The sequence below is a fragment of the Mesoplodon mirus genome (genome assembly GCF_964341445.2).
Source record: "Mesoplodon mirus genome assembly, chromosome: 3".
In the NCBI taxonomy this organism is placed as follows: Eukaryota; Metazoa; Chordata; class Mammalia; order Artiodactyla; family Ziphiidae; genus Mesoplodon; species Mesoplodon mirus.
In genome coordinates, this window is record NC_138978.1 from 158921370 (window position 1) to 158933502 (window position 12133).

The following is a 12133-nucleotide window of genomic DNA, read 5'->3' on the forward strand; positions in this document are numbered from 1 at the left end:
ATGCCAAAGCAGTCAGTCAGTGAGGTGAAACTGCTGCGGAGGAGGGGGTGGGAGCCTTTGGCCACCACTGTCCTGCTTCCTCAGGACACTTTCCAGACTCTTTGAGGATGGGGTGTGTGAGTATGTTTTGAGTCAGATATCTTTATCTGTATTTTCCAGATGTGGACAGTGAAGTTCACAGAGAATGTAGTACCTCATTAAAGTCACACAACCAGTAAGTAGTAAAGCCAGGATTTGAACGCAGGTCAGCCTAATTTCAAAATCTATATCCTTAAACCCTATTCAATATTGTCTCCTGATTCAATCTTACGTTTTTAAGTGTACAGTTCAGTTATTTTTAGTATATTTGAATTGTACGAACATCACCAAAATCAATTTGGTAATATTTTCATAACCAAATAGAAACCCTGTATCCTTTAGCCATCAACTCCTAAACCTACCATTCTGTCAGCCTTAGGCAACCACTATCCTACTTTCTGTCTATAGATTTGCTTATACTGGATAATTCATATAAAGGGAATCACACAATATTGGTCTTTTGTGACTGGCTTTTTTCTGTTAACATAATTTTTAAAAATTTAATTTAATTAATTTATTTTTTATACAGCAGGTAAAGACTTTTTTGGAGCAGTTTTAGGTTCAGAGCAAAATTAAGAAGAAGGTAGGAAAATTTTCCATATGCCTCCAAACCCCACCCATGCATAGCCTCCCCCGTTATCAACATCCTGCACCAGTGTGGTACACTTGTTACAATTGATGACCCTACAATGACACATCACAGTTACCCAAAGCCCACAGTTACTTTAGGGTTCACTCTTGGTGTTGTATATTCTTTGGATTTGGACAAATGTATAATAATATATATCCATCATTATAGTATCATACAGAGTATTTTCACTGGCCTAAAATCCTCTGTGCTCCACCTATTCATCCCTCCCTCCTTGCCCCCAACTCCTGGCAATCATTGATTTTTTTACTATCTTCATAATTTTGCTTCTTGGAATAATGATTTGAGAATTTATTCCAGAAAGATAAAGAAAAGAGAAAAACAAGCAATTCAAATAACAATTGACTAAACTCAGCTGCTCGATACAAAGTAAAGCTGGAAAAAAACAAAAACAAAAAAAGTCCCTGCAATAAACAGAACAACACCGCTCCCCTCCTGGAGTAAAATGACATTGAAAACTAAGCCTCAAAAGTTAGCAACCCAAGTTGGATTAGCAAGTCAGGAGGCTCTGGAAAGAATAGCTTCAAGAAGAAAATAAATTCCCTCTAAAGTGTTGCAGATTCTAGATTATTATCTTAGTGAGAAAGTGAAGGCATATGACAATAATACATTATAAAAATTCAGCACCTTGCTTCCTCTACTTCTTCCCTCTTCCTCCCAATTTAAGTATGTGCATTTCTTTTTCTACTGGCAAGGTTATATGCCATAGAATTTCTTCACTTTTTCTATGAGTCCAATCATATGTTAAAATGTAAGCTCTATGAAGGCAGGGATATTTTGTCTGTTTTCTTCATTGATCTATCCCTAGCACTTAGAATGGTTCTGGCCCAGAGTATGTAATCAATAAATATTTTTTATTTGAATAGAATGAAATTTACCAAATAATGACTAATATTCATTTAATTAAAATAAGTCCTGGTTATTTTAAAACTTAATAAACAGCCAAAATGCAGAAGAATTAATTATATAAGAAAGTATAAATTCTATAAGTTTTGACAATGTAAAATTAACTATATGATGAACTGAAGCTGTGACATTGGGGGTAGCCATGAAGGGAGGAGGGGAACACAGGGCAATTAAATCTCTCATCTTAGAGGGAAGCCAAGAGATACCATCTGAAATTGATGGATCAAGAAATGGAGGGATGTATTGGGTAAAGCTATAGAAATATGTAACAGAATAATAAAAAATGAAATATATCTGGCAGTGGTTGTTGAAGTGTAAATGAGCAAAGATCTTCATCTTTCATGAGGGGACCCATCAGATGTACTTTGAAGTTGATACATCGAAGATAAAAGGCTAATAAATTATTATTGTGGGTGTTGGTCTCAGAAGGATTAAAGTTAGAGCAATTTTCAGCTGTTACCTCTGGGGAATGCCACGGAAAAAGACCTGTACTTTCTTTTTTTTCAAATTACTCTCCATTACCAACTGAATTGTTATTGCCAGGTAGCCATATTTTAAAAGTGATATTTTTAATTTAAAAATAGTTTCTAGAAAAGAGAAGAATTTTTAGGGCAGAAAAAACATTGCAACAGTTTGCAATTATATACTGTCTACCAGCAAGGGCCGTCAAACATTTTGCAAACATTATCTGATGGTGAGTGTCAGAATCTACATTTGCCAGATGGAGATATTCAGACAAAGATGGAAGTGACTTGCCCATTTTCAGTGCATCTGTGACCAAGCCAGTGATAAAACCCAGGCTTCCTGGATTCTGAGTCCAAAGAAAGATTTGGATTGATTTCTTCTTAGAAAAATCACCACATATTGGTGTGACAATAGTTAAGGAAGAAATCCAAACTAATAGATGACATGCTCTGTGTTTAGGGCTTGGAAAATGCCTGTATTTTTCCATCCAATAATTTGGTGCCAAAATGCACATTGTCTGTCAAGAGAAAGACCAGTGCTTCTCTGAAGCACCTGATGGGAATACATATCATTTCAAGGAGTTGTGCCTGCAAAAATAAAAAATGACAATCCCTATAACAACCACAATTAATTTTTAAGTCTCACTGTATGTATAAAGATTTCTGCCATTTTATGGTCAATTAGGAAACTAAATATGGTTAATTAGCTTGCTAAATAATTATGATTATTCTGCCATATGCCTCTAATATTAATTTAGACTACTAGCATAAGTGGAAAGGATAAAAAAACTTTTACTGATCTGGCATCATTTTACCTATTGATTTTACTCTTGATGTGAGTGTGTATATATGTGTGTGTGTGTGTGTGTGTGTGTGTGTGTGTGTATTTTGCCTGACTTCCCCATCTGGTTAAAACTCTGGAGGGAAGTCATTAAATGATTATAGTGGATTCCTCTTGTCAGTAAAGTTCCCTCCTCAATCATCCTACCCCCAAAATGACAAATAAACACTTCTGAAAACAGGTCAATAGCAGATGATACTGGCCCAAATAACCAAAGTGAGCATTGGACCAAAGCTGCTGCAGAACTTCCAGGAGAATTTGGAAGAGGAAATTGTGAGAGTCCAGACTCAGTCTGGCTGGTTTCTTGACACAAGGAGAGCTGTTTTAGGTGAGGAGCTGTTGGTGGCCATGTTTTTAATGTGTGGACTGAGAAACAGAGAAAGGAAGAAGAAAGTGGATGTATGGAGAGGAGCAAAAGTGAGGCATGAATATAGTAACCATGAATTAATCTTTCTAAAAAGTGTAGTAGGGCTTCCCTGGTGGCACAGTGGTTGAGAATCTGCCTGCTAATGCAGGGGACACAGGTTCGAGGCCTGGTCTGGGAGGATCTCACATGCCACGGAGCAACTAGGCCCGTGAGCCACAACTACTGAGCCTGTGCTCCGCAACAAGAGAGGCCGCGACAGTGAGAGGCCCACACACCGCGATGAAGAGTGGCCCCTGCTTGCCACAACTAGAGAAAGCCCTCGCAGAGAAACGAAGACCCAACACAGCAAAAATAAATAAATTAATTAATAAACTCCTACCCCCAACATCTTAAAAAAAAAAGTGTAGTAGAATATACATAATAGAAAACTTACCATTTTAACCCTTTTTGAGTGAACAATTCAGTGGTATTAATATTAAGTACATTCACATTGTTGTACAGCCATCACCACCATCCATCTCCAGAACTTTTTATCTTCCCAAACTGAAACTCTGTACCCATTAAACAATAATTGTCTGTTTCCCCATTCTCCTAGCCCCTGGTAACTACCATTCTGCTCTCCTTCTCTATGAATCTGACTATTCTGGGAATTAATCATTCTTACCAGGGTACTGTTGAAATTTGTGCCAGTTAGCAATTTATTGTCTCTCAGATCCAAATTCACCCTTCAATGCGTGCTCTGCAATAATAGATGGAATTCCTTTAAGCATCTCTCCTTTACAAAGAGCACTTGTTAAGCTTTCTCAGTAGAGGTCACTCAAGGGAGAACGCAGGAGGAAGGGGCCCTCCTGCTGTTTCTGGCAGCTACGTTATCAGCTGGTGGTACTCTGACCCAGTTCTGGCACAGGCCCCAAAGTCATGGTCCCTTGGTGTCCTTGCAGCCTTGGCCTGCCCTAACAATCCCCTTCCTGTGGGCTTCCTGACATGGACACCATATGCTCCAGGCCTCCTATCTGCAACGGCACTTGTACCCGCTCTGCACACCCATGTGTCAGGCCACTGGATGTGGTTTTTCTACACCCCACTATGTCTCAGAGAGTTGCTCCCTGCTTGCCCAGTGACTGCAGACCAGCTCTGGACCGGGTGGATCAGCAGACCTCTCTGCTGCCCAGTGGTTGCAATCCCAGCCTTGGGAAGGGAGTCCTCTTTTGCTGTTGTCCCTCCTTGGGTACTCTCCCTCAGCTTTAGGGTACCACATAGAGTTCCCTTATATCTTATAATTGCTCTTTTATCAGAAAATTTAAAATATTTACATTAAATTTCTCCTATTTAAGTCACCTTGAGGTTTCTGCCTCTTGACTGGACCGAGACTGACATACAGTGATTGTGGGCAGAGTGAAAGAGTAAACCAGGATGTTCCTACAGAAACTGAAATGGTTCCTACAGAAACTGAAATGTATGGTCACCTCTTCTAGAGATGGGAGGGAAGGTCCCGACTGCATTTGAGGCTCTGGCTCTATTTTATTTCTAGAGTCCACTAGCTACCTGCCCCTGGGTTTGGAGATAAACCTGTCTCTAAAATAAACTCTAGGGGCTTCCCTGGTGGTGCAGTGGTTAAGAATCTGCCTGACAATGCAGGGGACATGGGTTCGAGCCCTGGTCCAGGTAGATCCCACATGCCGTGGAGCAACGAAGCCCGTGTGCCACAACTACTGAGCCTGCGCTCTAGAGCCCGCAAGCCACAACTACTGAGCCCGTGTGCCACAACTACTGAAGCCCGAGAGCCTAGAGCCCATGCTCCACAACAAGAGAAGCCGCCACAATGAGAAGGCCGCGCACCACAACCAAGAGTAGCCCCTGCTCGGCGCAACTAGAGAAAGCCTGCGGGCAGCAACGAAAACCCAATGCAGCCAAAAATAAATAAATAAAGTTGTGAAAAATAAAATAAGCTCTACCTCTTGTCTTTAAGAGAGCTCAAGTGTGTTTCTGTTAGTTGAAACCAATAATAAATATGTAATTTCACATTCTCTCAAATATGGTTCAGAAAAAAGGATGGAGGCATAAAGGACTATTCCAGAAGCGCAAAAAAAAAAAAAAAAAAAAAGGGAGAGGAAGGAAGACTATGCTGAAGATAAACATGAGAGCAACTTCCAGTTTTTTAAGAATCTCAGTTGGGTTTGCTGTTGATGTTGGGGATTCAGGTTCTAGGACTCACCTCACTTGTCACCAGTGGAGACTCACACAAGTGGAGCTGAGGAGGGCACTGGCTCAGGGATTCTGAATGCAGGGCAACGTGGCTGGGGCCGAGTGAGTCCTCCTACTCCCATCACAGCCAGACCTTGGGATCTGCTCAGCCAGTGTATCTGAGAAAGGGGTTGGGTGTGCAGAGCCAACCCAGGTTCACCCAGCAGCCGGCGGTAAGGAACAGAGCTGCCTCACCGCTCCAACCACAAGGTGGCAGAGTCGGAGCCTGCTCCCTGGGACGGAGAACGCTCAGGTGAAGGCAACGCGCTGAACTGGTTTTGCTCAGCAGACAAAAGTCCCTGCCCATTAGGAAAGCGTGGCTTAGTACATGTCAGATTTTCACCCATCGGATTTGCCATTTTTGTCTGAGGCGGAGTAAGCAATGAGGAGCGGAGAGAGGTGGAACCTCCCGTTCCTGCACTTCTCCCCCTGTGAAGACAGCACTAAAATGTTGGTGTCAGTTCCCTGCTCCATGAGCCAAGATGGAACTTAGGGAGACAAGGAACACAAACACTCCTCCCTTCCAATAGTAACTTTCCTTACCTATCCAAATAGGAGGTTTTTAAGACTGCACAGAGTATTCGACGCTTTATACTGATCACATAGAATCATGATTATCTTTCAAAGTGCCTTTTTTTAACAGAAAAAAATATGTCAATCCTCAATTGAGTGTGAAACCTGAGATGCTTTTGCTATGAATGGAGTGAAACTAAGTGAATCCATCCACCCTCTTCCATCTGGAAGTACAAAGCTGGACGAGATACAGTCCCTGCCTTTTAGAAAGTAGAGGACTTCCACCCATATTTTACTTCTCCTGGCTCTGCCATGGAGAAAGAAAATTAAACTGGGTTCCAACCGACCAGAATGGAGGGTGAAACAAGAGTGGATTCTACAACCAGTCAGAGCAGATGCCGCAACCAATGTCAGAAATGCTGGCTGTAAACAACGGGTCAGGCTGTACAGCATAGTATGTCCCAGTGGTTGCCAGCTCTGGATCTGTGAGAACCCGTGTCTAAGGTCATGGGAAGGACTGTAGGAGAGCCCCTGGCTGCTCTGACTGAAGTCATATCTCCTGGTCTAACTTAATTGCATCTCAAGGTACTGAAAGAAACTGTCAGGCAGTTAAGGATTTTTGAAAAATATTTCCTCTGAAATTTACTCTTCCCATAACCTTAATTATCTCAGTACATTGCAACACAGTTTTTCTAGAGTAACTAACTGTCCAGTGCTTTGGAGTCATCTGTTTTTCTTCTTTCGTTCTATATCCTACATTTGCATTGTAGGCAAATCCTGGCCATTCCCCCTTCAGATTATGTCCATTACCTGACTACTTGTCAGCACTTCTATGACTACTTTCCTGGCCAAGCCGCCATTGTTTCTTGCCTGGTTCACTGCAGTAGCCTCCACACTGGTCTCCTTCCCTTCTTCAGTCTACTCTCAACCTGACAGCCAGAGTGATTCCATTAAAATACAAGTCAGGCTGTGTTACTCCTCTCCTGGCACCCCTCCAATGGCTTCTCACCTCAGAGTAAAAGCCAAAAGACTTACACTGGTCTGTAAGGCCCTATACCACCTCCATTCCCATTACCTCTCTGACCTTATCTCCTACCAGCTCAATGTGGTAGACTCACAGCAAAAACCGGTCCTAATTTTCCACCCCTCACTATATTCATATCCTTTGCAATGTGACTTCAAGGCTCTCCCCGTGAAGGAGTGAAGTTTGTTCCCGACCCCTTGAAACTAAGCTGGTCTTATGAATTGCTCTGGCCAACAGAATGAGGCAGAAGTGCCGTTGTTTCAGTTCTGAGCCCAGGGCTCAAGAGGTCTTGTGTACGTGCCCGCTCTCTCTTTTCTTCCCTCTCCCCACCCTGTTTCTCTCTCTCTTTCTCACCATCCCCTCTCTCCCTTTCTCTCCTCCTGTTACGGTCTCTCCCTCTCTTCTTTCTTTCTCTCCTCACCTTTCTCCCCACCCTCCCTAGGCATGAGAACAGAATATCATCTTACTGGAGGATGAGAGGCACTCAGGTATGTGCAGCAGAGCTAAGTCAACCCAGTTGTCTTATCCGAGTCTCCACACATGTGAGGGAGCCCAAGATCAGAACTATGCTGGCTTGCCACTGACTGCAGAGGCATGAATGAGCCCTGCTAAGCTCAGCTCAGCTCAGCAGAACCACCCAGGTGATCTTTAGACTCATGAGTAAAACTAAGTGTTTATTATGATATACCACTGGGGTTCTGAGGTTGCTTGTTACTTAGCATTATTGTGGAATAGATAACTGATACATTTTCCAGTCATAGTAGCCTTCTGGAAAAGACTAGTCACATCTCTACCTCAGAGTTTTTGTACTTGCTGTTCCCTCTGACTAGAATACTCTTCCTTGACCCACCCCACCCCCAATATCTGCACATCTTAATCCCTAACCTCCCTCAGATCTTTACTCAAATATCACCTTCTAAACTTTTTTTTCTTAAAATCTAGTTTTGCTTTACTGACATAATTTCAACTGGGGTAACAAAGACAAATTCATCAACAGTATCTTCCAAAAGAAATTTGACGTTCATATGTATCATAGCATTTAAAATTTGAGTCTAGAATTTAGTTGTAGAATATAGGGGAGTATGAAACAGTGGACATAGTATTGACTTTGGATTCATTTTACTTGAATTTGAATGCTAATTTCTCTACTTCCACAGTGCTGAGGAAGCTGAGTTAATTTCTTTCAGTCTAAGTTTCCTCATTTTTGGGGCTATTTTTTGCTAACAAATATATTTTATATGTTCCTTATCTTCCTTGCTTATGATCTAAATCCCTTGCAAGCTCCTTGGGAACGGGGATTTTTGCCTGTTTTATTCATTACTATATCGCCATGCTTAGAACAGTGCCTGGCACATAAAAATAACACAATACGTATTTATCAAATAAGTAAGTGAATGAATGTGAATTCTTCAAAATGGTAGGGTGGACTGAAAATATTTTCTTCATTTTTAAAACTGGCAAAGTTAAGCCCCTTCAAATTAGATTAGCTTTATCTAACTTCTCTCCTTGTCCACATCATGATCTCTGTCATAGCCACCCTGAACTCCTGCCTGGATGGTTGCAATTGCTTCCCAACTAGTATTTTCACATCTGTCCTTCTCCCTACAATCCCTTTCCTCCATCCCGGCTTGGGTGGTCTCTTAAAAGGGAAAACCTGACTGAGACTGAAATCCTGAGCAAAGCCTAAGAGGACCTGCAGGATCTACCTCTGCTCCCTCCCCACCTTCGACTCACACACACTCTTCTCCTCCTTCTCCTTGCTACTTCACTAGTCTTGCCGTTTCTTAAACTGGCCATGACCTCTCCTGCCTCAGGGACTTTACACGAGCTGCTCCCTGTGATGAAGAGCATCTTTATCACCCCTTGGCCGGGTTACCTCCTATTCATCCTCCTGGTCTCCTGGCAAGGATCATCTCCTCAAGAAAAGCCTTCCCTGAACCTCCAGGCTCAAGTTTCTCTGATACTTCATGTTATTCTTTAGGGCACACCATACAGTTTATACTCCTATGTTCGTGCAATTACTTGTTTAATAACTGCCTTTCCCAACGTGCTGCAAGCTCAGTGAGGACCTAAAAACTCTTCAACAGATCATTTGGCTAAGTTTGGTCTATGGTGCAGAGAAGGCCTTGGTAGGTGAGAAACTTGTAGTGTCAAATAGGAAGCCTCTGAAGAAAAGGGCTTTCACATAATAAGTCACGTCTTCCAGGAAAGACTCAGTTCTGATGATATTTGTGTGCCTTTCTAAAGCCACAGAGGTCGATAAACCACTCCTCCCCGTGACCATCACCAGCCCATTAGCAGAAGACAGAGCGAATACCTCCCGTCTAAGGGGGGTGTGTTGAAGAATAGCACCTCTTGCCATTCTTGCAATGTCATGATTTATGCAGCGAGGTACTGCTGCCGATGACAGCAATTAGGAACAGAACCAGACACAGCGAGAACAATAGCAGTAGTGTTGATTAACTCTAGGTAGGATATTAGTCTTCTTTTACTGTGAACAAATTACCACAAACTAAGTGGATTAAAACAACACAAACTTATTATCTTACATTTTCCATGGATCAGAAGTCTGAGCACAGCTTTGCTGGATCCCTGCTCAGGGGTTCGCAAGGCTGCAGTTAGGGCACCGGCCAGGCTGAGTTCTCATCTGAGGTGTGGGGTCCCCTTCCAAGCTCAGTCGGGCTGTTGGCAGAATTCAGTTTCTCATGACCTCGTAGGAATATGTTCCCCATTTCCTTGTTAGCTGTCATCTGGGGATCACACTCAGCTCCCAGAGGCCATTGGTATTCCTTGCCATGTGGTCCCCATGCTATTCACAGCATGGATGTTTACTTTCTTCCAGGCCAGCAGGAGCCCACTTCTAGGATTTCCCACCTGTGACCAGCGGAGAAAGCGCTGTGCTTTTAAACTGACTAGGTCAGGTCCACCCCATGACCCCCCTTTTGCCATATTACGTACCACAGCCATGGGAGTGATCGCTCGTCGTATTCACAGGCTCCGCTTTGCCCAAGGATGTTAAACAGGCCATCACACCAGGGCATCCTGCCTACCACCAGCAGCTGGGACAGCTGATGTTAATAACAATGAACCCTTGAGTGCGTATTCCTTGCCAGCACTGTGCTAGGTGCTTTTCAGCATTTAATCTTTAAAATAATCTATGAGGAAAATTCCATTGCTTTCCCTGTTTTACCTGGTTTACAGGTGACTGTCCAGTTTTATACAATCACTAGGAAGCGTAACTAGATTTTAAGCTCCAGTCTTTCTGATTCTAGAATCCATTCTTATACACCTTACCTCAAGACAGCTGTTTCTCCTGTAACCAGGGGAATGATGATTATTACTGTTTTATGGATGTAAACACTGGTTTGGGGAGATCAAGTAACACACTCAAGGCCACCTGGTTGGTAAGTGATAGAGCAGCCATCAATCTAATCTTCTCCTTCTCAGCCCCACGCTGTTGGCATCCCATGTAATAGGGGGACATTCAAATCGCTTGTCAGCTAGAAGGAAACTCAGTAATGAACCCTCCCCCAGAGACCAGAGGAACCAGCATGCCTTCAGGCTCCAACGCTTGACTGAATGACATGACACACGTTATCAGTGCTATTTCTTTTAACCTGCAGTGAGTGAAAGCAGAGGTGTTTTATTCCCAAGCTCAGGAAACTTACCTGAGCTAAGGGCACCTGGAATCATTCCCTCAGAAGTTTCCTGACACTTAGCACCAGAAGTCGCTCCTCCCAAGATGGTAAAAGGTTAGTGATCATTAACTTCTCTCTTCCGTGCATTTACACGTTTGAATGAAAAGTGTCCGGGGGGCTGAAACAAACAATTATTCAGGAGTGAGGATGTATTTCCCTGGGACTAACATCGTCTTGTTTTCATTGCTTCCCGCAGGGAGACAACACAGCTTTGGCCCTGACCTGCTAACAAATACAATTATCCTTTGTAAATGTGATATCTGCCCCCCCCCACCACTTTGTGCTTTGGCAACCAGAGGTCAACCTCCACCTGAGAGTGCTGTCCACTTTGTTTCTCTTGATAGCTCTCAATGCCAATAGTCAGCTTGGTGCAGAAACAGCTACTCAAAGGACATACCTGCCTCCAGCACCTCAACTATAACCCCCTGTCCTGCTGCTGTGCTTCAGGTAAGAAGCAGAAAATAAAGTTATCAGAAAAGTTTCATTTCATCTGAGTGCCCTGCCAGGTGAAGGTCTGGATTATAACTGCATTCCTCTGTCAGCAGCCACTCCTCCCAGTGGGCAGCTCTCCTCCCAGGGCTGCAGCTTGCCCAGCACCAGGAGCACCACTTTCTTCTCCTGCCCCTTCAGGACCAGGGCTGGTAACAGCTGCCCACCTGGCACTCATCACCCACCCCTTGATGGCCCACACCTCAGTATATAGCTCTGTCCTAAAAATGTTCTTAATTAACCTTTAATTAATTGAAGTGTGGCATCCATATCCTTCCAAGAACCCTGGCTGATAATCACTTTAAACGCTTAATGGAATTATTAACTTATGCAGTGAGTATAAACTGGTGAAAAAAGCATTAGGCATATGGCTGATGGGGCACTGGACATTTGTATATTGCCAAAATAACATCGCATCGTTTACTTGCTAGTCACATGGGGAAAACATCGTGCTACAATGGAAGGATGAGACTATCATTTGCCTTAATTGATGGTTCAATGCTAGGATCCTCAATGGTGAGTCAACCAGAACATATGTATCTTATGATGAAATGCAATATAAAGTCCACATCTATGACATAATCCAGCTAACAAGATTTAAATTGAATCATCATGCCTTTGCTTTTTCCTTCCAGTTTATAAAAAATAAGTGGGTTAGAGAAACAAGCTAAATGATATTGTAAAGAAGCACCTAGTCAAAACCAGAAGATGGGATGTTCTGTAGATAACTGGCCAAATCCGTTTAACAAGCATGCTATTATGTCTATACTTGATCTTTTTTAAAAAGGACTTAAAATGGGATATGTGATGTACATGCTCTAATTGGTTCCTCATTAAACAAACTAGCTAGAAAGGACATT

At 42.8% G+C, this 12133-nt stretch overlaps 1 long non-coding RNA gene across 2 annotated transcripts in view; it reads right to left on the reverse strand.

The window, feature by feature from the left end:
• Window positions 1-12133, reverse strand: part of LOC309799984 — a 77481-nt gene that overhangs the window by 3990 nt on the left and 61358 nt on the right. Inside the window, exons 5-6 of one of the 2 annotated variants that reach the window (XR_014293382.1) lie at window positions 10755-10902; window positions 9636-9768 (exon numbers count right to left, since the gene is read on the reverse strand). This is a non-coding gene — a long non-coding RNA (uncharacterized lncRNA). Of the gene's footprint in view, window positions 1-9635; window positions 9961-10754; window positions 10903-12133 lie in introns of both variants that reach the window. The other variant, XR_014293383.1, reaches the window with a different exon arrangement.